A 22,955-nucleotide genomic window follows, 5' to 3' on the forward strand; every position below is an offset into this window, starting at 1 on the left:
GAGGAAGCAGTTGTAAGTGAGCGTTGCAGAGTGTACAACTGGCAGTAAGGGAACTGACCCCAGCTCTGGGGAAGGACGGTTGGTTGGGGACTCCTGAAGAGACAGATACCCAACTGGGGTTGGAGCCTGTAGAGCCAGTGAAAGTAAAGACTAAAGAAATTGGACTCCAGAAGGGGAGTGCCTTAACATCCCTGTCCAACAATAATTGAGCTCTTAAGGAGCCATGAGCAGAAGGGGAGACTGAGGCAGGACTGCAGATTTTAGGTCAACATGTGCTTTCATTTTTACCAGGGTAAAATGGAGTAACTCCATTAACTTCAGAGGTATTTCTCTGGAGTTACAGTTGGTGTAACTAAGAGCAGAATCTCTCCCATTCTGTGCTGCACATTTGCCTCTACACAGAACAGGTTTTCAGGTTGGTGTTTTGTGTTTTGTTTTTTGTTTATTTTACTTCTTTAGAACAAAGATTTTTAGCTTCACAAACACTTAGATCTAGTACCTTGAATAGGTTTTGAATGCACAGGGTGACATAAGCTGATCTCTTATGAATACAATCACAATTATGAACATTTATTGTGCTTTCCTATTTATCAGTTCTTGAACTGCAGCATGTCACTTACTATCCAGTATGCACCATTGCAGGGAAAATGAGGATACAGGTATACTGGGAATGTTCAGATACAGTGGACAAAACTCTTATTATTATGCCTTTGAAAATCTGGAGCAGTTCTTTACAGCTAAACATAATGGAGTTACTCTGGATTTGAGATCAGAATTTAGCCCAGTATGCCTTTAAATAGCTGTTGCACTGAGCACACAGAAGTTGCAGAGAATTATTCAAGTGAAGTTTAAACTTTTATTCTTTAAAGTATGACATCATCATAGCCTGTTCGAGGGGTCTGAGATATCGTTTGACTTATTTTTAATGTTTTGGTGAATGATTTATATTGTTCCACGTGCTGTGTTGTTTGGCCTTTCAATTGTTCTCTCTAGGAAAATGACTTCCATCTTTCTTTTAGTTGTTTGAAAAGTTATGATCTATTTTTTTCCCCTTGTGCTTCCTCTGTTCCCTAACAATGATGGAATTTGTAACATTCTTGTATCTGTTTTCTGTCTGCAAGTTTTGTCTTTGTTTTTCTTTGTTCTTTTTTCTTTTTTTTTAAAAGCAGATTGTGTGGTCTGTTGCTGAGTATTTCAACAGTTCCCTGTCAGTAGTTCATGTAATCATGAGAAAATGTGCATGAGGTGGGGCAATTTAAATACAGAATAATGAAATTGTGTTGTACGTGTTTGTTCATCTGTTTTTTGGAGCAATGGCTGGGTAAAATACTATATAGAAATGTTAAATCAACTGTGTGAAACCATGCCCTTGTCATCTGGCTTACGGCATTATTGACTCAATCCTGTAGCTACTGTATGAATAACAATACCCGGCTCTTAGCGCTTTTTGTCAGATCTCAAAGCACTTCACAAAGGAAGTCAGTATCATTATTCCCATTTTACAGATGGGAGAACTGAGTCACAGAGAGATGAAACAGCAGAAACAAGAATAGAACCCAGGTGTTTGGAGTCCCAATCCATTGCTCTATCTACTCTTTCTTTTAGCTCAAGTGCATTGAACTAGAATGGCTGCAGGATCAGGTCCTAGAATGTACAGTCTCAAGGGTTTTTTTAATACACAGGTACATTTAAAAAAAACAACCTTTACAAGATGTAAAATAGATCTTCTGTGCTTGAGACACAAGAATCCCACTTTTGGGTAGGAAATGCTATGGAAAGTCCTTCTCAGTTTACTTCCCGTGGTTTATGTGTACTCTGCTACCAGGAGGAGTGGAGGGAGCGGGTTGATAACAGCTTTGTGTATTGCAGGGTGGTGGTTTGGGGACTGAGTTTGGCTCAGTCTGTTCCATTTAGATCTGGCTAGTTGCGTGGGCAAAACATGATCTGACAATGGGTAATTTCTTAGTACAGAATTTTTTTAATAAGAAAAAATTCTCTAGGAGCCAGCCCATTTTTATACATGCCAACAACTCTGTTGTAGCTGGAGGCATTCCAGACTCATTGTAAGAAGTTCCTGATTGTGTTTTTAAAATGGGTTCAAGCGGGAGTTAGTTGTCTTTAGCTGCACGTCCTAATTACAAATAACATTACTGGATGATGTTTGCTACTTACAGTAGTTTGCAAAACACTGCACCAGCTATATATAGCCTTCCCCTGCACGCATGGAGATTGGATTTCAGGCAAGGACTCATCGGCTCCAGCAGAAGCTAAACCCCCTTGTGGAGGTGTTGTATTTCACTGTCAAGGGAGAGCACTAAAGAGTTAAATCACTCTCACTGATACCCATGAAGGGGGTTGCTTGCCAGTTTTACCAGAGAGAGGAAAGACATCTGTGCTCTCTTATAACAAGGAGGCAGGGAAACTATTGGGAAATCATGCTCATATTGGCTATTAATGGACCAGATTCTCAGCTGGCCTATATTGGCACTGCTCCACTGAAGTCAAACTGTGCCAGTTTACCCCAGCTGAGGGGCGTATTTAGTTTAAATGTCACCATTTAACCAATAAACATCCAAATAAGTCACTGCGCTCCTCAGTAGGCAATAAGCCTCATCTTTAAATAGATCAAAACCCCATTAATGGGCCTACGTGGCAAGAGGGGAGGGATATATTTTGGTTAGGAGGCTTAAATATGGATGTGTATAACAGTTTTATGAGCTTTCCACAGATTGAAGGGGAACATAACATACCCAGATTGCATCAGTGGCACTATCGTCAGATACATCAATGTATGATCACAAATTTGTCATCTCCTGCTCAGCCATTACATCTTGCTCGTAGAGAAGTATGCTGCACTGCTGTAACCCATCTCAGTTCTGAAGGGCACAGAGTAATGCTGAGCTGCATATATCCAACTCAGCAGCTGGTTAAGCTAAGATTAATGTGGAAAAGTGCCTTAAACATCCCTGTAAAAGGTAATTGGTGGGGTAGAATCCTTCAGGAACCCCCATGGTTCAACCAAAGGATCCAAAGTCTGATTAAATCCTTCGAGTTGGCTACATCAAATGTACTGCTCCCCTCTCTGAATCTTCCAATGTGGCTTGGCTGAGTGACCAGTTTTGGAGAGGCCAGCATGGCTGAGCAGTGCCTTTAGGATCCATGCATGGAGGGGACCTTCTCTGTGTAGATTTATCTCCTCCTCACTCCGAAGGCAGAGGGTTCTCCATGGGTCTGCCCATCTGTCAGTAGGGAGTGGACGGGAGGGATGGAGAGCCATGGTCCTGGAGTGTGGTTAAGGGCAGTGTAAGAAGGATGAGTTTCATCTCCTCTTGCTATCCACCAGCAAGAGGAGAGCCTTTGGCTATATTAACTTTCCTATAGAGTATCCTCTGTGCTGGAGAATCCCCTTAAAAGGGGACACTGCTCTAACCGGGGAGTGCCTGGCTGCACAGCTTCAATGGAGATCAGCAACTCTTGTGAGACTGCTGTGAGTTGAGGCTCAAATCTTGACCTTGCAAGATTTCGGGGCTGTTGGTGTTTCGTTCCATCCACCACAGCTCATTGTGAACCATGGTGGCCTGTAGTGACTTATGGAGGGAGAGTGTCTCTGGGGATGGCTGCTGATGGTGGTTGTGATGGCTGAGACCTTCCGGTGATGTGTTGGAGACCTTTGAGATTTTCAAAGGTATAAATGACTGACTCCCAACTCCTATTGAAAGTCAGTGGGAATTAGGCACCTAATTACCATTTGTGCATGTGAAAATCTCCCCCGTTGTCTCTGTGAGCACGGAGATCCCCTAAGTATGATACAGTGCAAGGAGGTGGCACATGCATTGCCACTATTCCCACACTGGCTCTGTTTTAAGATTCACACACCAGCTCCCTCAAGTCTGTTCTTGGGAACGGGGGGTGGGAGGGCACTCTCCGGTATCTAAAGCTGGATACAAAATAATGGCCACTCTTCCTCCTGTGCCTTCTCTAGACTCGTACTATACTGAGTAACTGGCAGGAGCAAGCTGGAACTGGGCAAGCGTCTCATGAACCCTTACAGAGTGGCTAAAATGGGTATAAAATCTTCCTCTTCTGCACCAGTTAGGATGTATCTATCTTGAGAGCTAGCGTCTAAAGAAGGAGTTAGTATAGAGTCCTTGATCGTTTACGTTGGTTTAAAGAATGAAAACATTTTTACTTGTATCTCATGCAGCTAAATGACCTGGCATGAGTGCAGTGATGACTGGTGCAGAGGACATACCTCCAAGGGCAAGGTAGAGGTGGTGGTGGGCAGTGTCAACAGCAGGTGATGGGAGCACCTTGTGGAAAAACTCCCGATTATAGACATCACTGTATTTGCCATGTAGGATTCAGGTCATGGTGTGTGCATGCCATTTGGAAAATCCAAACTGTGCCGGAAAGATGATGCTTTGAGCATTCCTGTTGATGCTGGCTCACACGAAGGGGCAATGGCTCCATTGCATCCTATCCTCACCCCGTGCACAATAGCAGAACTGAGAGAGTGCAGAAGGGAAGGCGTGTTCCATTGTCTCCATAGGTAGCATGCTGCTCTATAGAGGCATTGACCCTTCTCACATTTTCAAACAATTTTGCCTCACTGGTAACAGGACAGATGAAGAGCATGAGCATCCACTTTGTCTCAGATGATGCCTTTATTCCCCCTTATAAAAGTGATTTTTGCTCTGTGTGTTCACCCCTATCAGCTTCCTTCTGGCTCAGTTATTTCTGCTCTCTATTTCATTTCAGCAGCATTGTGTCTAGCAGTCACCACTGCTCTCACTATTTTATACCCCGCATCATGCAAACTGGGGATGAGCCCAAATCACAATTTTTGGAACTGGAACTGGATCCACATTTGAACTGGATTAACTGGATCTGGTGTCTATATAAAGCCACATTTCTAAAAAAAATACTGTGCATCAGGAAAAGGAACTAAAATGCTTACTTGTTTAGGGCTTGGTGAGATCACGTGGACTGACCATTATTTCAAGACAAATACTGCAAGACGCCAACATATTGAATACTGTTGATGGCTTCTAGAAGGGGCTGAAAAAAACCCACACTATAGCATTTATTTTTAATGCAGGCCACATAACAAGCTCAGCACAATACACTTGAAACAATAAGTGATGAAAATTAAGTTCCATGTCTGTTGAGAGGCTGATAACATTCATGGTTGCCTTGTTACTCCCTTTGGTGTGCGCATTTTTAAATAATCATGTTTGAGACAGATGCCATAGAAGAGTGTGACGATAATGCAGCCATTGAGTGAAACTGAGCTCTTTTCTGTTCTAAAACAAAAGTTCTATGTGATATGGATATATTGCGCTGTATAGAAGGAACAGACAAAACAATTCAAGACAAAAGAAATTCCTAAAATCACTAAATGGAATTCTCTTTGATCACTGATATTGCATTAAAAACGAGGAATACTTGTGGCACCTTAGAGACTAACAAATTTGAGTATATGCTTTCGTGGGCTAAAACCCACTTCATCGGATGCATACTTTGTATGTATACATTGTATACTTTGACTGGAAGAGACCAAATAATTGGGTGCGGGGGGTAGAGACTTTCCAAGGTGCGAATTACCATTAAGTGCTCAACTCCCCTTGCTTTTTACTGGGAGCTGGGTGTCTAACAGCTATTTGTGCTACTACAAATCTCCCCCAGGTGAAATTACACTCTCCACTTCCCCTGCCAAGGAGTAGTCATTTGCTCTAGGAAAGTATATACAAATATTCCCATTCCCTTAGCAATACTTTCAGAAGCCCAGGTGCAGACATTTGGCATCAAGCACAATCCCTAAAGCAGTTTCTTGAGCATAAATCTTGTCCCTGGTTGATCAAACCACAGTAGAATGCGCCCAAGAACCCTTGCACATGCTAATGAGCTCATCCGCCTCCTTTTCCATCTTCATTAAGGGCTTCTCCCTTTTCTCAAATAGATGGTACTTTATTTTTAGAATGAATAATGCTGGTGAAGATGCTCAACTGATGAACTGGAAACCGAAATCCTGCATGCTGTTCTTTGTGCAGAGTCTTTCCTGTACTGCCCCTACCAATGTGCTTTGACCCATCTCGGGCCCTGTCACCACTACAGCTCCTAACTGAGCGTGTAACTAGTTAGCGGCATCACTGTGGTGGCTTGGACCACGGTTTGTATTCCCAACAAGATTAAAACTCCAGTTTAACCATGGTCAATAACAGTCAGTGTTTCTCTTTACCAAACGCCTACCCTAGTACCGTGCTGTAACTGATTCAGCTCAATAGTTATTGCAGTGTGAACAGGACATGCTGGCTGTGTTTGTGTAACTGGTTTGCCTGGTCCTCCTCCGTCCCAGCTTTCTGTGTGGCGGGATGTCCCAGAGGACATTGCCCCATATGTTGCTAATACTGAGCTTTGTGCACGTGGACTCAAGCAATGCCACCCTGGCCTTGGTCGCACTGTCCTCCTAGTGAGGCATGACGGGATAGACACCCATATTTTCCCAGAATGCACTGATATGTACACAGTTAGTCACCATGGTAGGTGCAAGCCATTGCGTTGATGGCAGAAACATTGTTGCCTGGACACAAACTAAGCCATGTAGCTTCTAAATGATTAAGATGAATGTGCCTCTAACCAGTTAGTTATAAAACCAGGCTTAATAGTTGTAAGGATGGGACTGTGGAGGTTAGTTCAGTGTCCAGGGCCATTGGAGACTTTAGTTTCTCCTTTAATAGCATCATTGTAGCTGTGTTAAGGCACGGAGCTGGGCAAAGAAACCCTCACTCAAAGTAAAAATGATGGAAACGTAGCCTCATAAGCCAATGAGCAATACAAAGACTTTTTTTTTCTTAACTTCAAGATGAAATGAACAGCTCCTCTCCTCAAGGCAACTGGGTGCATGAAACTTCTGTTCCTGGACCAGTACTTCATATTGAACTCTGAACCCCACTGAATTTCAGGGTATGGAGACTAGTTTTTAAACCTGCCCCTATGCTCTTGGGTCTGGGGTTTTGTTGTTTGTTTGCCATGTACTAAGTTGTAAGACCCATCACATTTTGGTATGTAATATGCTGTGCTTGCCTTCTGGTCTCTTTTGTGTTTTTTTTCTTTGTGTGTGTATAAACTACTGAAGCCAGGCCCCATTTCTGTTCCTACCAGACATTCATAGAACTGTAGGACTGGAAGGAATCTCGAGAGGTCATCTAGTCCAGTCCCTTGCACTCAAGGCAGGACTAAGTATTATCTAGACCATCCCTGACAGGGGTTTGTCTAACCTGCTCTTAAAAACCTCCAAAGACTGAGATTTCACAACCTCTGTAGGCAACTTATTCCAGTGCTTAACCACCCATACAGAAAGGTTTTCCTAATGTCCAGCCTAAACCACTCTTGCTGCAATTTAAGCCCATTGCTTCTTGTCCTATTCTCAGAGGTTGAGGACAACAATTTTTCTCCCTCCTCCTTGTACACCCTTTTACATACTTGAATACTGTTATGTCCCCCCTTCTTTAGTCTTCTTCAGACTAAACAAACCCAATTTTTTCCATCTTCCCTCAGAGGTCATGTTTTCTAGCTCTTTAATAATTTTTGTTGCTCTTCTCTGGACTTTCTCCGACTTGGTCACATCTTTCCTGAAATGTGGCTCCCAAAACTGGACACAATACTCCAGTTGAGACCATATCAGTGGGGATTAGAGCAGAAGAATGACTTCTCGTGTCTTGCTTACAACGCTCCTGCTAATACATCACAAAATGTGGGATTTTTTTGTTTTGTTTTTTTACAACAGTGTTACACTGACTCATATTTAGCTTGTGATCCACGATGACCCACAGATCCTCTTCCGCAGTACTCCTTCCTAGGCGTCATTTCCCATTTTGTATGAGTGCAACTGATTGTTATCCTCCAAGCACTTGCAACCCCTCACAGCTTGGTATCATCCACAAACTTTACAAGTGTAGTGTCTATGCCATTATCTAAATCGTTGATGAGCCATTGATGAAATTATAGATTTACAGTAAACAAACACTCAAAGATACTCCTGCGTCTGGCTTTATTGGCAGCAAAAGGAGACATTATATGATTCTGAATCTGATAAAGCTCTAACATAGAAATCCTGGATCCCAAATATTGCCAGTTTCTTTCTTTTGGACAAAACTTTCTGCTACTCCTGGGGCTGAGATTGAGAACAAGATCTCATGTAAAATCCATTCCCTGAGCACTGTAAAACTACTGAGTTTAATCATGAATACTTGGCAACATCTTTGGGTTTCTAAATGCTAATGATTGGGTTTTTAGGAGCTATCACATCACTCACTAGTTTCCACTGCCTGCCGGGGTGCTATGCACTGTGTATTTTTAGTATGTTTTACCTTATTCCAAATGCCCTGGGCTTCCCATTGAAGCTGGAGGTGAAGTACGCACAGATCAGTTGTGGTTATTTATACATCTCTTTTATTTTGTTAATGGTTAGGACATATGGCCTTGGGCGTTAAGGCAGTGGCCTAGGGCCCAGGTAATCTGTGTCTAATTCCTTGTTCTATCATAATTTTCCTGTGTGACCTTGGGCAAGTCACTCCCAGTGCCTCAGTTCCCCCTCTGTACAATGGGGGATAAAATCCTTTCTTCCTCCCTTTGTGTTGCTTATAGATTGTAAGCTCTTGGAGGTGGGAAATGCCTCTATGTATCTCTTCACTGCCTAGCACAGTAGGGCCCCAATCTCGGCTGAGCTTCTAGGCGTTATTGTAAGAGCGTTTGTTTATCAATACAAGTCATGATAAATAAGTCAGCTCGACAAAGAATCTTTCCTGTCTCCAGTACCTAATAGTGATGTGTGACATGCACCTGTTCTGTGTGCCTAAATATTTCCAGACATGCGATGCACATTTTTATGTACTACAGAAAGCATTCAAATGACACATAAACAGTGGGTGAGTTACAATGAAAACTTGGCACCATGGTCAGAATGAATTTACAGCTGAAGCTTAGATGAATGTTGAAAACACAGTTGAGAATAGGGTGAAGACCATTTCAATCAAAAGTGGGCTCAGTCTAGTGGTTAAAATAGGTGCCCTATTGCTAAAGGAAAAAGTGGGAAAGCTGCCTGTTACTTGGTTCAGTGCACTCAGCTGCAGTACAGTGGAGTGAAGTGTCTGGTGCCTTATTTAGAAACTTAGCAATGTACACCATTCCTTCACACTCATTGGCAGTAGAGCAAGTGACCCATTGCAGGCCAACATGCCAGTCCTATAATAGCTCTGTATGAGAGCCCTATCATGTTGCTATCATATTATGTTCATGATCTATTGTCTTAGGTGGTTGGTTTTGGTTTTTTTACTCCACTAACCCTTCAGTTGTCATAATTTAAGATGACTTCAGCCAGAAGAATGTCACAGGTGGACATCTACAATAGTGTGGGTGGCTGGTGCTCCAGTCTGAGGGTTAAGTTGCTAGTCGTGAAAGGTACTGAGCAATTCCGCAGAAGTATTAAGTGCCATCAACATTCATTGACTTCACTGGGTGCTGAGGGAACTCAATATGCTGTAGGAGGCATTCAGCAACTAGCAGGTTCAGTCCTTGATAGGAATAAAATCACACCCCACCAGCTACTGTATAGATTGTTTGTGTGTCACTCAAGAAAAGGACTATGATAGTCTACTCTCTAGGGTGGCTTTATCTGATTCTGAATTTTGCTAGAAGTAATTTTATGAAAGGAGTAAAATAGGCTGTCTTCCAATCCATTTCGGTGCATAGGAGATTACCTAATTTTGCCTCATGTGCCGTATGTGCATGCATCATTCTAGAGAAAAATATCTGTTAAAACCCTCATTACAAATAACAATCCTTGTGAGAACTCTTGTGGTTTTAAGTGTGCTCTTATCCAGCCTCAGAGCCCCGGCTGCCTTCCCCAGAAGGGCCAAATCTGTTTTTTGAAACACTGGCTCACATAAGTGTGGAATTTTGTGGTTTCCTGTATGGCGAAAGTGATGTGACTTATTTGGTATATGGTCTGAAGCTCTGCTCCATCCATCCCTTCATCCATCCACCCCATGGTATCTTCACTGGAAGATTAGGCTGGTTGTTGGTTTCTTGCCTCCATGTTTTATTCTAGTCATGGCATATTTGTTTTACAGTAGCACCTCATGGTCCCAATGGTGCAAGGTACTGTACAAACAAACTAAAAGGAAAGTCCCTGTTCTGGAAAGCTCAGTAGCTAATTAAGATGCAACAACACTGTAACAAACAATCCAATGGAAGGGGGAGGAAGGATGAGGGGATGTAGTAATAAGAACATACCGTCACATAGGCGTCACATAGAGGGGTGCAACTGAATGGTTGCAAGTTGGGTAGACTTTTTAATTAAAACAATTGTAGGATGTAGGTAAACATAAGTATCTGAAGCTCCTTCTAGCCATCTAGGTAGCTGTCAACAGTTTTCTATAGCCATCACAAGAGAGGACAGAGTATTGGCTTTATGGACTAGTTCAGGAAGAGTGTTACATTCCGAAGGGTGGCACAGAATAAAGTGTGAAGGTGCTTGAGGAAGATGCACAGAAATGGTCAGTGGAGAATGGCATCATTGGTGGTGCAACACAGTAAGAAACACAAGTGGATAAGAAGAGGGAGACCAAATTGTGATGGGCCGTAATAGTAAGGACAAGAAGTATACACCTGATGCAGTGGAGAAGCAGAAGTCAGTAGGGAGACTCAAAAGTAGGAGAGGCATGGTCAAAATAACAGGCCAGGACAGTGGTCTTAGCAGCAGGTTTTTGAACGGACTTGATGAGAAATGAGGTTGATGTTAGGAAGTCTAGAGAGGAGGAGGCTGCAGTATTCGAGACAGGATATAATGAGGGCCTGGGTGAGTGTTTGTTTTAGCAGCATGATGCCAAGGAAAAAGTGGCAAGTTTGGGGAATGGCCTGAATGTACAAGTCTAGAGAGAAAGCAGGCAGAGATGACAGCAGGTCAGGCTTAAGTGATGGAGGATGGTAGTTTTGTCAAAAGTGACAGAAAGCAGGGAGTGGAGTGGTCTGGAAGGGAAGACAGGGAGTTCAGTTATGGCCAAGGTGAAGTTTACGCTCATGAGAGACACTGTTTGGGAGAGGGGATACAAGAATGGCTGATGTGTGGGAAGCTGCTCTGACCCTCACAAATTTAATTTACAATAAAACCCAGACATGTGCAGTGTGAATCTGTTGGCAGAATTTGGCTCCATTTTGAACAGGGAGACAATTTTCATTCATCTAGATTTTAAAATGCTTTCATATGAAACTCACTTTCATCCCCACCCATTTAAGAATTATAATACACTTCTAAAAAGAGACTTCCATATGGTCTGCTGTAACAGAACACTTTTATGGACTGGTTGGACAAACATCTCTCAGGGATGGTCTAGGTTTACTTGGCTTTGCCTCAGTGCAGATGGTTAGACTTTGACTTCTCGAAGTCGCTTCTTGCCCAGTGGTAGAATTCATTTCTTAATGGTACGCTGCCCCTCATTATGGCAGCCCCTCATTCTGCTCCTCCTGTGTCTTTCCAGTACAGAATACCAGCTAGAAATATCTTACTGGTACAGGGTACCATACCCCCGTCCTTGCACCACTGTTCCTGCCCTACATCTATGACTTACTGGTTAAACAGCCAGAGAGATCTATGTATTAGCAGTAAAGAAATTCATTGCTGAAGCACTCAAATTGGTAGACAGCATACCGTATGTGTAAAATTCAGCATATTTGTAATGGACTCACATGAAATTATATCAAACACAATGGATAATCTATTTAAGCACATGAAATTATATTATTATTGGTTTAACCATACAAAGTGCAAACATGTATGTAATACATCTAAGGAATGTGGTGTTTATAGATTAAAAAGTCACCAGAAGTGGTGTGGAAAAAGAATGTCTGCTGATTACACTGAAACAAGCAAAGCTGTGAGTACTTAACTACTTATCTTTGCTCAAGTGTCCTCTTAAAAACACAGCAATTCACAATTGTGAATATATAGAACTGGGATATGAATGAAATTTGACTTTCGTTCTTTTCAGCTTTTGGCCATTGCAGATATTGGATCAAGTTCTGTTCTCACTACACCCACTTAGGTACATAGACCTGTATGGGTGTTTAAAAAAAAAAATCAAATCTTGGCCTCTTATGGTTAAATATTGCCAACACACAAATATTTTTTTAGTATGGATAAGCATCCTGCACACTATTTTTATTTTTAACTTTGAGCAGAATATGGAATTCAACTACTTTGTCACCCGTCGTGCACTTCTGATGTCCCTCAGTGCATGTCTTGTGGTTAGATCATGGACACTGAATTTGATCACTGATGCTTGGACAACAGTAGATAATTAAGTTTTAATAAGAAAATGCATGGTCTACCTGTATGTAGATCAAGGATTTTAGGGCAAAATTCTTCTGTCTGAGCCACATGCATAAAAATCTGCATTGTGTGTATCTATTGCATATTCTGTTCTCATTGTACTTGAAGAATGCCCATAGATGTCAGTGGGATTTGCAAGCATGGAATGAGTTCAGACTGTGTAGTAGATATCTGCAGTGTAGATTAGGACTGTGGGGAAAATGCTACGTTTCTCTCAAAATAAACAAATTTATTGAAATTTTATATGAAAATTTTACTTTAAACATTTTCTGAAAATATTCATTTTTTATACACAAAACAAAAACTTGGATTTGTACAACAAAAAATGTTAAGGAGTGGGGGGCTTTGGGGGGCAAACCAAAACCTGACAACAATAATAAATTTATTAGAATCTAAAAAAGGTTTTTTGAATCAAATCGATGACTTTTCATTTTTTAGTTTAAGAAAAAATATTTTAAAATATGAAAACTTTCCATTAAAATTATGTATATAATTTAAAAAGCCATTTTTGTTGGGGGAAAAATACTTGTCAGCAAAAATATTTCAGCTATCTTTCACGTGGCTCTTTTATCTGCAGTGTGGGTCAGAGGAGGAGTTTAGCCATAAGATGACCACTTGCCAAGCCACCGCAGAAATAGTGGTACATAGCGTTCAATAGAAAAAGATGAACATTCACAGAATTTGACTGACTTTTATAGAATTTTGTGCATCTGACTGCACCAGCATAATGCAGAAATCCTGCAGAGTCACTATAGCTGATTATAAAGCATGTGCCCTGTGCTTCAGAAATTTCCCCACAATAAGATCAGCTTGGAAAGAAATGTCTTGTCATTAACTAGTTCCCTGCCTTTGGTTTAAAGTATGGTTACACTGCATCTCCCGGTGTGTTAGGGAATGTCTTTTCTAGAAAGTGAGAATTTGGCAGTGAATATTCTAAACCTACAGGAAACAACTTTCTTATATTAGTCACCAATATTAATAGTCTCAGATTTAGTAATTAAAAGTAGAATATTTAATACTTATTGCATTAGGAGTGTTATGATCATAACTAATAACTTGCATATCTCTACTGCCTTTCATCTGAAGATCTCCGAGCCCTTTACAGTCACTAAGGAAGCAACACTGCTGTGAAGTGTTATTCCTGATGGGAAACAGAGAGACAGAGAAGTGAAATGACTTGCCCTAGATCATGCAGGAAGGCTGGGGTAGAGAAGGGAGAGAACACACGTCACCGTACTCCTCCTGGTTAAAGCACAGGGCCAGATGTTCTGTTTCTCCTTGAAAATAAAATATTTCCTGAGTTCTAGGTAGAAAGCCAGATGAAGGTGATTAGATATATATATTACTCATTCAGTATTGGCCATTTAGGAGCTACTGTACTGATAATTTGACTTTCAGGTCAAGAACCAGACACCTGGCAATCTTATGTGTAACCCATTCTCCCGCATCCCAAGGGCCATTCCAGTCCCCAATCCTAAATCTCTTGAGCCAGAGACCACCCCGAGAAACTTCCATGGTGGGGTTTATAGTTGATGTCATTTATTATTTGTATTACCATAGCACCTAAGAGCCTAGTCATGGATCAGGACCCCATTGTGCTAGGCATTGTACAGAAAGCACCTGCCCTGCCCTGGAGAGCTTACAATCCTCCAGTGCCCATGTTAAAACTGTGGGTTATATTAGAGGTTCTCACATCTTGACTCTGCCCGATAGAACCTCATTCGCAGGAAAAAAGGAAGTCACTCAGGACAAAAGCTTTGAACTCCAACATCAGGCTGGCGAATCTCAATGAGCTCAACCAAGGAATCAAAGGTGCAGTCGGTTGGCCTGAACATCTCCGCAATTCCCATTAATCCTATTCTTGGACACACACACCTACATGATTCAAGTCTTTGGATGGAGCACCTGCTCTATTTGAGATCAGATTTAGCCATCCTTAGAACTCCCCACTCCTCCACTGCACCAGATTGGAAGGCACACCACTGGGAAATATTTCATCAGAGAAGGATGCTGACAATGGTGCGTGCTGTGAAGGAGGCTGGCACCACCTATGCATGTGTTCTTTGTACGCTGCTTAAACTTGCACACCAGGGACTTCCTGCGTGATTACTGGAATTCTGATCAGTAGAAGTGGCAGCACTCCCAGATAATGCAGGCATAGATTACTGAACAGGTGCTCATCCTTCTCAACAAAGTGCTGCAGGCACAGTCTTCCTCCACATTTCCATCTCACTGCTTTCTGCTCATCTCGTGTTCCTTTGCCTTTGTTTTCTCCATTTTTGCCTGCCTTAAATATTGATGAGACAATCCCTTGGCAATTCCTTGTGAGATCTGTTTTTCCCCAAGTTCTGTACCATGGCCAAAATTTGGAGGCCTTAATTTTTGGGTACCCAACTTGCCTTGTAGAGGCTTGTTTCAGAAAGTGCTGAGTACCTACCTACTTAAAAGCAGGCCTCTATGAGTTGTCTCAGGTTGAGCCTCCAAAAACCATTAATCACTTTATAAAATATTGGGCCACATGTCAACACCCAATAATTTTCAAAAAAGTGGAGAATGTGTGTTTGGTCGGAGAGTATTCTTAAACATTCTAATGGTGTCTGTACTGCAGTTACTTTATATCTTGTATTTCAATACTTCTATGTCTATTTTTTAAAAAGTGTTAATTAGGACTTGAGATGTACTTACGTGATGGTGGATATTGAACTTCCAGTGCCAATGTTAAAACTGTGCAGTTGTTTTTATATTCTGTACTGCTTGGCTTCCTGCTGAAGGTTGAATTTAGTAAGATGCAGTATTTAAAACACTTATCTCTTGTTTGCAGAACACTCTGGACAAGAAGTTACATGTCTATTTTATAAATCGCCTAAAGAACAAGATGAACTTTCTGAACATAAGGACAATTTTTAGGACGTTGGGGGTTTTTTTTGTATGACGGTATGTATTGGCTTAGTGTATTAGAAAAAGAACAGCACAACCATAGACAGATGTGTGATTAGAAAAGGAATCTGTCACGGGGTTAACTCACCGATAGCAGCACTTCCTGCTGGCTGTCCTGGGAATTAGCTCTGCCAGGTGTTGTGCTCCCCTTTTGGGGTGTCTTACCCTGCACCCCCTCTCACTCCAGGGTCTGCAGTCTCCTCTTCACAGCTTGGCCCTCTGGCCAGGTCACTAAGGTCCTCCCCTTCTGGGGAATTCAAAGTCCCTCCAGACTGGCTGGCTGATCCAATGCCCTTGCCACTTCCCAGTGGCTGGAAGGGGAAACCAGCCCCACCCTCTACACTGGGTTCCAGCCTGGGGACCCTATAGCAAGCAGCTAAAGTCTCTGCATGGCCCTACCCCTTGCTCTGATTCCCTGGGCAACTTCCTACTAATCTAGCTTCCCCTCTCTCTGGGTTTGTCAGCCTCCCAACTCCCTCCACTCAGTGAGTGGCTGCAGCCTATTTCCCTGCCTTCCTGAAGCCCCTCATCTGTAGCCAACTTCCTGCCTTTATAGGCCCCACCTGTTCCTGCAGATATGCCTGCATGGAATCATTTAGCTCCCTGCTCCCTGGCTGCTGCTCCAGGTGCAGCCTGGGGAGTTAATTGGCCAGCCTGGCCATCTTAACCCCTTCCAATCCCATGTTGGGTGGACAACCCATCATAGGATACAAGTATATGTACATTATATATGTTTCGGTAAATAAAATATATTAAAGATGGGTCTGAACCAACTCCCTGCACTGAACACATCCTGAACTTTGGGAAATTCAAATCTCACTTAGGATACATGCAGTTTTCAGAACATGTATAGCCTGGCTAATCAATGATTAAAGCAGAATTTACAACAGAAGTTTGTAAGTATTAAATAATTAGACAGACAAAGACCTATCAAATGGCTGGAAGTTGAAGTTGGACATGAAATTCTAAGTAGAAATAAGGTACAAATGTTTAGCAGCAAATGACTATTGGAACAGCTAGCCAAGATGTAACAGATTTCCTATCACTGGCAGTCTTAAAATCAAGACTGGATATCTTTCTAAAATATTTGCTTTAGTTCAACTTCAAGTTATTGGCTAGATGCAGGAGTTACTGAGTGAAATTATCTGCCTGTGTGATGTAGGAGAAGGTGGCTCATCTGCTTAGCATCCGGGAGCATGAGGACTTCATCAGGATGCACATGAAAACATCTGGGATAGAGGATGCTAGATGAATACAGTGGCACCAGAGGAGGAAGGAGAACTGGCTGCTGGCCACCTCAGGTGATAGACAGTGCTTCACCACCCAACCCAGTTCCTCCTTCCATTGTGGTCAAGAACCAATATGCTGTATTGGCAACAGCAGGTGAGGAGCAGACCCCAAAGGCTAAGGAGAAGGAGTTACCTGCCCCCAAGGTTAGGAAACGTATGGCCACTGCACCCAAGAGGAAGAGGCCTGGGGTGCTGGTGAGAAGGGTCTCCATTCTGAGAAGGATAGAAGCATTCATCGGCTGACCTGACATGATGTCCTGAGAGGTATACTGCCTACGGAAAGATGGCGAAGGCTCATCTGTCCCTCTGACCACTATCCCAGGCTGCTCATTCATGTGAGCATTAATGATACTGCCAGTATGACCTGAGAACATCAGCAGTATCTATGGGGTTCTGGGAGAGGTTGTGTTCTTACCCTCAGCTAGGTGGATGGACAAGGGCCAGGCAGGGACACGCGCATCTGGGAGATGAATGTATGGCTGTGCACGTGGTGTTGACCAGAGGTCTTCGGCTTCCTCAACTCTGGAATTCTGCTTGAGGAAGGAGGTCTGCTGGAAAGAGATGGGGTCCATCCAACCAGGAAAGGAAAGAGCATCCTTGCACACCAACTAACCAGCCTAGTGAGGAGAGCTAGGTTCAAAGGGGGCAGGTGACAAATGCCCCAGGTAAGCATAAAAAAGCAACCTTAATGGGCGGCTAGATGTTGGAGGGGAGAATTTGGAAAATTATAATCAGGTCACAGGAGCAATAAGAGGAAAATCGGGGGGTGGGGGGGGGTCTGTTCAACATTTTAGATGCTGATACAGAAATGCAAAGAGTAGGGGGAATACGCAGGAAGAACTCTCCCTCCCCCACAGTAGACCAGGCGCGCACTCTGTAGCACAGGGAGTCCCCCTGCACCCTGGGTCTGGCCGCCGTGTAGGGTTTTTTGTTTTTTGTTTTTTTCCCCTGCTTTGCCAGCCACGCCGTTGTCCCCCCGTGTCCCCCTCTTTGCCACTCCAGCCATGGTTTTTTGTTTTGTTTGTTTTTTCTCCCCCCTGCTTTACCGCTCCGGCTGTGCTGCAGGTTTTTTCCTCCCCCTGCTTTGCCGTTCCAGCCGTGCCGTTTTTTTGTTCCCTCCACCCCGCTTTGCCGCTCTTGGCTGTGCTGTTTTTTTTGTTCCCTCCACCCCCTTGCTTTACCGCTCCGGCTGTGCTGCAGGTTTGTTTATTTTTTTTCACCTTCTTTGCAGCTCCAGCCGCACCGTTTTTTGTTTTTGTCCCTGCCCCCCCCCCCCCGCTTTACCGCTCCGGCCACATCGTGTTTTTGTTGTTGTTGTTCCCCGCTTTGCAGTTTCAGCTGTGCCGTTTTTTTGTCGTCCCCCCCGCTCTGGCTGCGCTGTGTTTGGTTTTTTTCCCCTGCTTTGCCGCTCCGGTGCATCCCCCCCCCCCTTTTTTTTTTTGCTTGGGGCGGCAAAAAAGCCAGAGCCGGCCCTGACTATTCTGATGTGAAGGAAAGAGGGAGAATAGTAAAAGGCCAATGTGGCTCCGTCAGGAGCTCTTCAATAACATGAAAATCAAAAAGGAATCCTACAAAAAGTGGAAACAGACAAATTGCTAAGGAGCATATAGGGGGTTGGTTACCCGCTCCTGCCCTGAGGGGTTTAAAAAGCTGCCTGGCAGGGCTTAAAAGCTGCAGATCTAAAAGCTGGGCTGATTGGGGAAGTGGCCGCAGCTGGGCCACACCCCAATCAGGCCACAGCTGGCTCCTATAAAAGGCTGTGAACCAGGAGCCCAGTCAGTCTCCTTCTGGCTGTAGAGGGAGAAGGGCCTGGCTGCAGAGAGCTAGACACAAGGTACCCAGAGTAGAGCAGGGCTGGGGAAAGGTAGAGGAGCTGGGGAGCTCCAGCCTGGAAAGCCCCAGGCTGCGGGCTAGCATAAGGCCAAGAGGTACTGGGGGTTGCAGGGGGCAGCCCAGGGGTAGGCAAAGGCAGCAGGTCCAAACCCCTCTTTGCCAGTGATGAATGGCATGTACACTGCAGTCTGCCCCAGGGAGCAGGGGCTAGATGGTGACTGGCAGTAGACATATATTCTGAGGTGAAGTGGGGGTAGTGGGTTGAGGGTTCCCCTGGGAGGGGAGAGACCCAGTTAAAGGGGCAGTGGGGTCCTGGGATGGACACGGGGGGGCCAGTAGCTGGAAGGCAGATCACTGGCCTGCAGAGGGTGCTCTGGGCTGGATTGAGCTAATTCCCAGGGTAACCAGCAGGAGGCACCGCAGGGGTGAGTCTGGCATGTCTACAGAGCAGTACAAAAGAATAGTACAAGCATGTAGGGACAAAATCAGAAAGGCTAAGGCACAAAATAAGTTATACATAGCAAAGGACATGAAGGGAAATAAGAGGTTCTTTAAATGCATTAGGAGCAAGAGAAAGACCTAAGGAAAGTGTAGGTCCTCTATTTAGTGGAGAAGGAGAGTTAATAACAGATGACGTCAAGGTGGCTGAGGTGTTTGATTTTTATTGTTTTCACTAAAAAGGTTAATGGTGACCAGATACTCCACACAATTAATATTAGCACCAAGGGGGAAGGAACATAAGCCAAAATAGGGAGAGAACAGGTTAAAGAGTATTTAGATAAGTTAGATATATTCAAGTCACCAGGGCCTGATGAAATTCATCCTTGGGTACTTAAGGAACTAGCTGAAGCAATCTCGGAACCATTAGCAATGATCTTGAAAACTCATGGAGGGGTGAGGTCCCAGAGGACTGAGAAGGGCTAACATAGTGCCTATCTTTTTAAAAAGGGGAATAAAGATGACCTAGGGGATTAGAGACCAGTCAGTCTAATTTTGATACCTGGAAAGATACTGGAACAAATTATACAATCACTATGTAAACACCCAGAGGATAATAGGATTATAAAGCATAGTCAGCATGGATTTGTCAAGAACAAGTCATGTCAAATCAACTTAATTTCCTTCTTTGACAGGATTACTGACCAAGTAGATATGGGGGAAACTAGTAGATGTGATATCTTGATTTTAGTAAGGGAGATTTAGATTAGATGTTAGGAAAAACTTTCTAACAATGAGTATAGTTTAAGTTCTGGGACAGGCTTTCCAGGGAGGTTGTGGAATAGGGTGACCAGATGTCCCGATTTTATAGGGACAGTCTTGATTTTTGGGTCTTTTTCTTATATAGGCTCCGATTACTCCCCCCATCCCGATTTTTCACACTTTTTCACACTTGCTCTCTGGTCACCCTATTGTGGAATCCCAGTCATTGGAGGTTTTTAAAAACTGGTTGGACAAACACCTGTCAAGGATGGTCCTGCCTTAGCAGAGGAAGCTGAACTGGGTGACTTCTCAAGGTCCCTTCAAACCCTACATTTCTATGATTGTGTGTAGGAGGTGATGGTCATAGTGGTCCCCTCTAGTCATGAAATATCAGTCTATGAATTCTTCTCCATTATTGATGGAGCACTGTTTATTTAGCATGTGCATAGTCAGCTAGCCAAGCGATGGCATCTTCAGTGACGTGATGAATTTCTTCTAGGCCACCGCTTACTACGTTAGTATTGGGAAATACTACATCAGTATTCAAAATACTGATGTAGTAAAAGGGAGTATTTCCAATGGTCTATCAGACAGTGGCCTATATCAGCTGCTTCAAAGACAGATAGAAGGACCCCCATCATGAACAATTATAGCACAACCTGCCTATATGAAAAGTTCCTAATCCTTGTTAGGGAAAGGCTGGCTTCTTTGCTAGCATGCCTAGACACCTTATAAGACAAACACACACAATATTATTTATTAATTCGTGTATTTAATTTATGTAAATTTGTCAGTTTATTTTCTATAGGTTAATCTTAAATTACGGATTGAATGGTGACTCTAGGAAGCATATGAAGCAATGCCAGAAAGCACTGAATGGGATCAGTGGCTAGAACATTCAGTGAGTTCAAAAGAAGGAAATGTTTGTTTGCATATGTTATATGCACACAATCCTGGAGTAGCTGCATGTCTCTAGCTTTTCACTGAGGGCTCAGTTGGTTGTGCAGTTGATAAATAGTTACATGTACTTTCCGTCTTTCACAGAGAGGAAACAGAAAGCGATATTACAATTGTTCTGTGCTAATTAATAATGGTGTAAAAATATTCCTTCACTCTCGCCACTCTTGTCCTTTTTTGTTTGATTCTTTGACCTCTCTTGCATTATCTAGATACATTATCCCTAAACACACATAGTCAGATCTATTAGCATGGCTTCTCATTGCTTTGAGAGTCAAATGCAGTGTTAGTTCAGTTGCGCTGAGATTGCATACAAAGCTCTGTTGCCTGGTGCTCTCTTTATATGCTGAACCTGTATCTGAACATTAGTAGCCTCACCCATATTTAGGGCTACACCTTGTGCAACAAAAGTGATTGATACTCTTGTGTTATTCAACGTTACTCCCTCCCTGGGTTTTTAGTGCAAGGGCTAGGGGAAATTTAAAAAGAGCTGCTTTTCATACGCGTCTGCTGTCCTTGTTGTGTGGCTAGACAAGTCATCACTTGGCATGAAGCATTCTTATCTCACTAACTGGATTTTTTTAATGTTATCTTTCAAACCTGACACATTTCCACAGTGTGAACATTTTTACTTCGTCCAGTAGTATATACCCACTACAAAGGACACAAGACACTTTTCTGGTCAATGCTCAACCATCCCACTCCACAAACGATCTCAAAACTTTAGACCAGGATAAAACAATGTGAAGTCTGCACTTTTTTCCTAATAAAGAAGAGGTAACAATTAGATTTCTGCAGCACTAGGCACCATCATTTGTATTTAGTTCTTTCCCAGAGGCAGTTAAGTGACTGTTGCATTCTGATCCTTCAAAACTGGATGTAGATGTAATCTTCTTTGAGGCTATTGAAGTTTAATATAACAAATAATGCATGGTTTGGATCTGTTTCACTAAAAATGTTACCTACATGTAACATGATTTTCATGCAGATATTTTATAAGGGAGTCATTACCGCTCTTTGTGTTCCATTCCATACCACTCCATCCCCCCTCCTGCCCAATGGTTCACAATTTAGGCATGTGGTGACATTCAAGAATGTGCCTGCAAATAACCAACATGTGAATATTAAACTACTTCCTTCCTACTTCAGTGCAAAGGATAGCATAAACATACCTTGGCTCTTGCTTCTGGTAAGGGTTAAAATATTTTTTTTTATTTAATGTTACCTTCAAGTTTCAGTTTATATCATGTTAATCCATGCCTCCTGGAATCTTTCCAGGCTTGACATGTCATGACTCAGCTGTGCAGTATTGCTACACTGTAATATATTAAGATGGAGAATACTCAAGACATTGCAAAAAGTGGTGTCTAATGCAAAAAACCCTGAAAGTTTTTTACCCAAACAATCTCATACAATTCCCAGTGTTTGGCTCTGATATGACATGCACTTTGCCTCTAAAAACAATGTATACCCAATAAAAATTCCTCAGCATGTTCCTCTCCAACAGATCATTTAGGGGTAGGTTGTGTGTTTAGGTCCCTGCCAAGAGTAAGGTCCCATCATGTAGCCAGTCCACCCCAGGAGCATCCTAGGGAAGGAATTGTGGCTCAGGCAATCTTCCTGCTTCCCTTCTTACTCTTGGACAGTAATAATTTATTAATGGTTTAAGTCATCAGGCAATTACTACCTACTGCCATGTGCTGACTCAGCTATGCTGGCTAGTGGGAGATGGGCGAGAGAGAGGACTGTGGCCCTCACCCCTCCTGTTTCCATGCCCATGGGCTCTGAGGAGGGAGTAAATAGGTGCACATGCATGCGCTGACCTAAAGTCCAGATAGCCCACACAAGGCTATAAAGGGGTGTGTAAATGAAGTCACAATCTAGGACTTACACAATAGACATGGAAATTCAGAGGAGGCAAAGAACACACAGAAAGGAGGAAGAATCTAAAGCAACAAGCAAGATGCCCAAAACCCAAAGTCTAGGCCAGTGGTTCTCAAACTTTTGTAGTGGTGACCCCTTTCACACAGCAAGCCTCTGAGTGTGCCCCCCTTTATAAATTAAAACACTTTTTTTTGTATATTTAGCACTATTATAAACACTGGAGGTGAAATGGGGTTTGGGATGGAGGCTGTACATAACCTCATGACCCCCCATTTGAGAACTCCTGGTCTACACCATCAGGGCACACTGCGTTCTAGCAGCTGTAACACAGGTGGCCGGTGCTTGTGTGTGAGACGACCTGATCTCTCAAAGACCTTGGCAGTGCACGGGGGCGGGGGGGGGAGGAATAGTTTCACAAGGATGTACTGTTCTTGAACAATTTCTTCACAGGTATAAACATGATTTCC

The 22,955-nt window shown here is 43.0% G+C and overlaps 1 long non-coding RNA gene across 1 annotated transcript; it reads left to right on the forward strand.

Annotated features, from left to right (window-relative positions):
- The first annotated feature begins 307 nt into the window (after nucleotides 1–307).
- Nucleotides 308–20,899, forward strand: LOC120404761. Its single transcript, XR_005598161.1, has 4 exons — nucleotides 308–415; nucleotides 15,210–15,322; nucleotides 16,488–17,279; nucleotides 20,442–20,899. It is a non-coding gene; the product is annotated as an uncharacterized LOC120404761 (long non-coding RNA).
- Nucleotides 20,900–22,955: the final 2,056 nt, after the last annotated feature.

Source organism: Mauremys reevesii, linkage group 4 (genome assembly GCF_016161935.1).
Source record: "Mauremys reevesii isolate NIE-2019 linkage group 4, ASM1616193v1, whole genome shotgun sequence".
Classification (NCBI taxonomy): domain Eukaryota; kingdom Metazoa; phylum Chordata; order Testudines; family Geoemydidae; genus Mauremys; species Mauremys reevesii.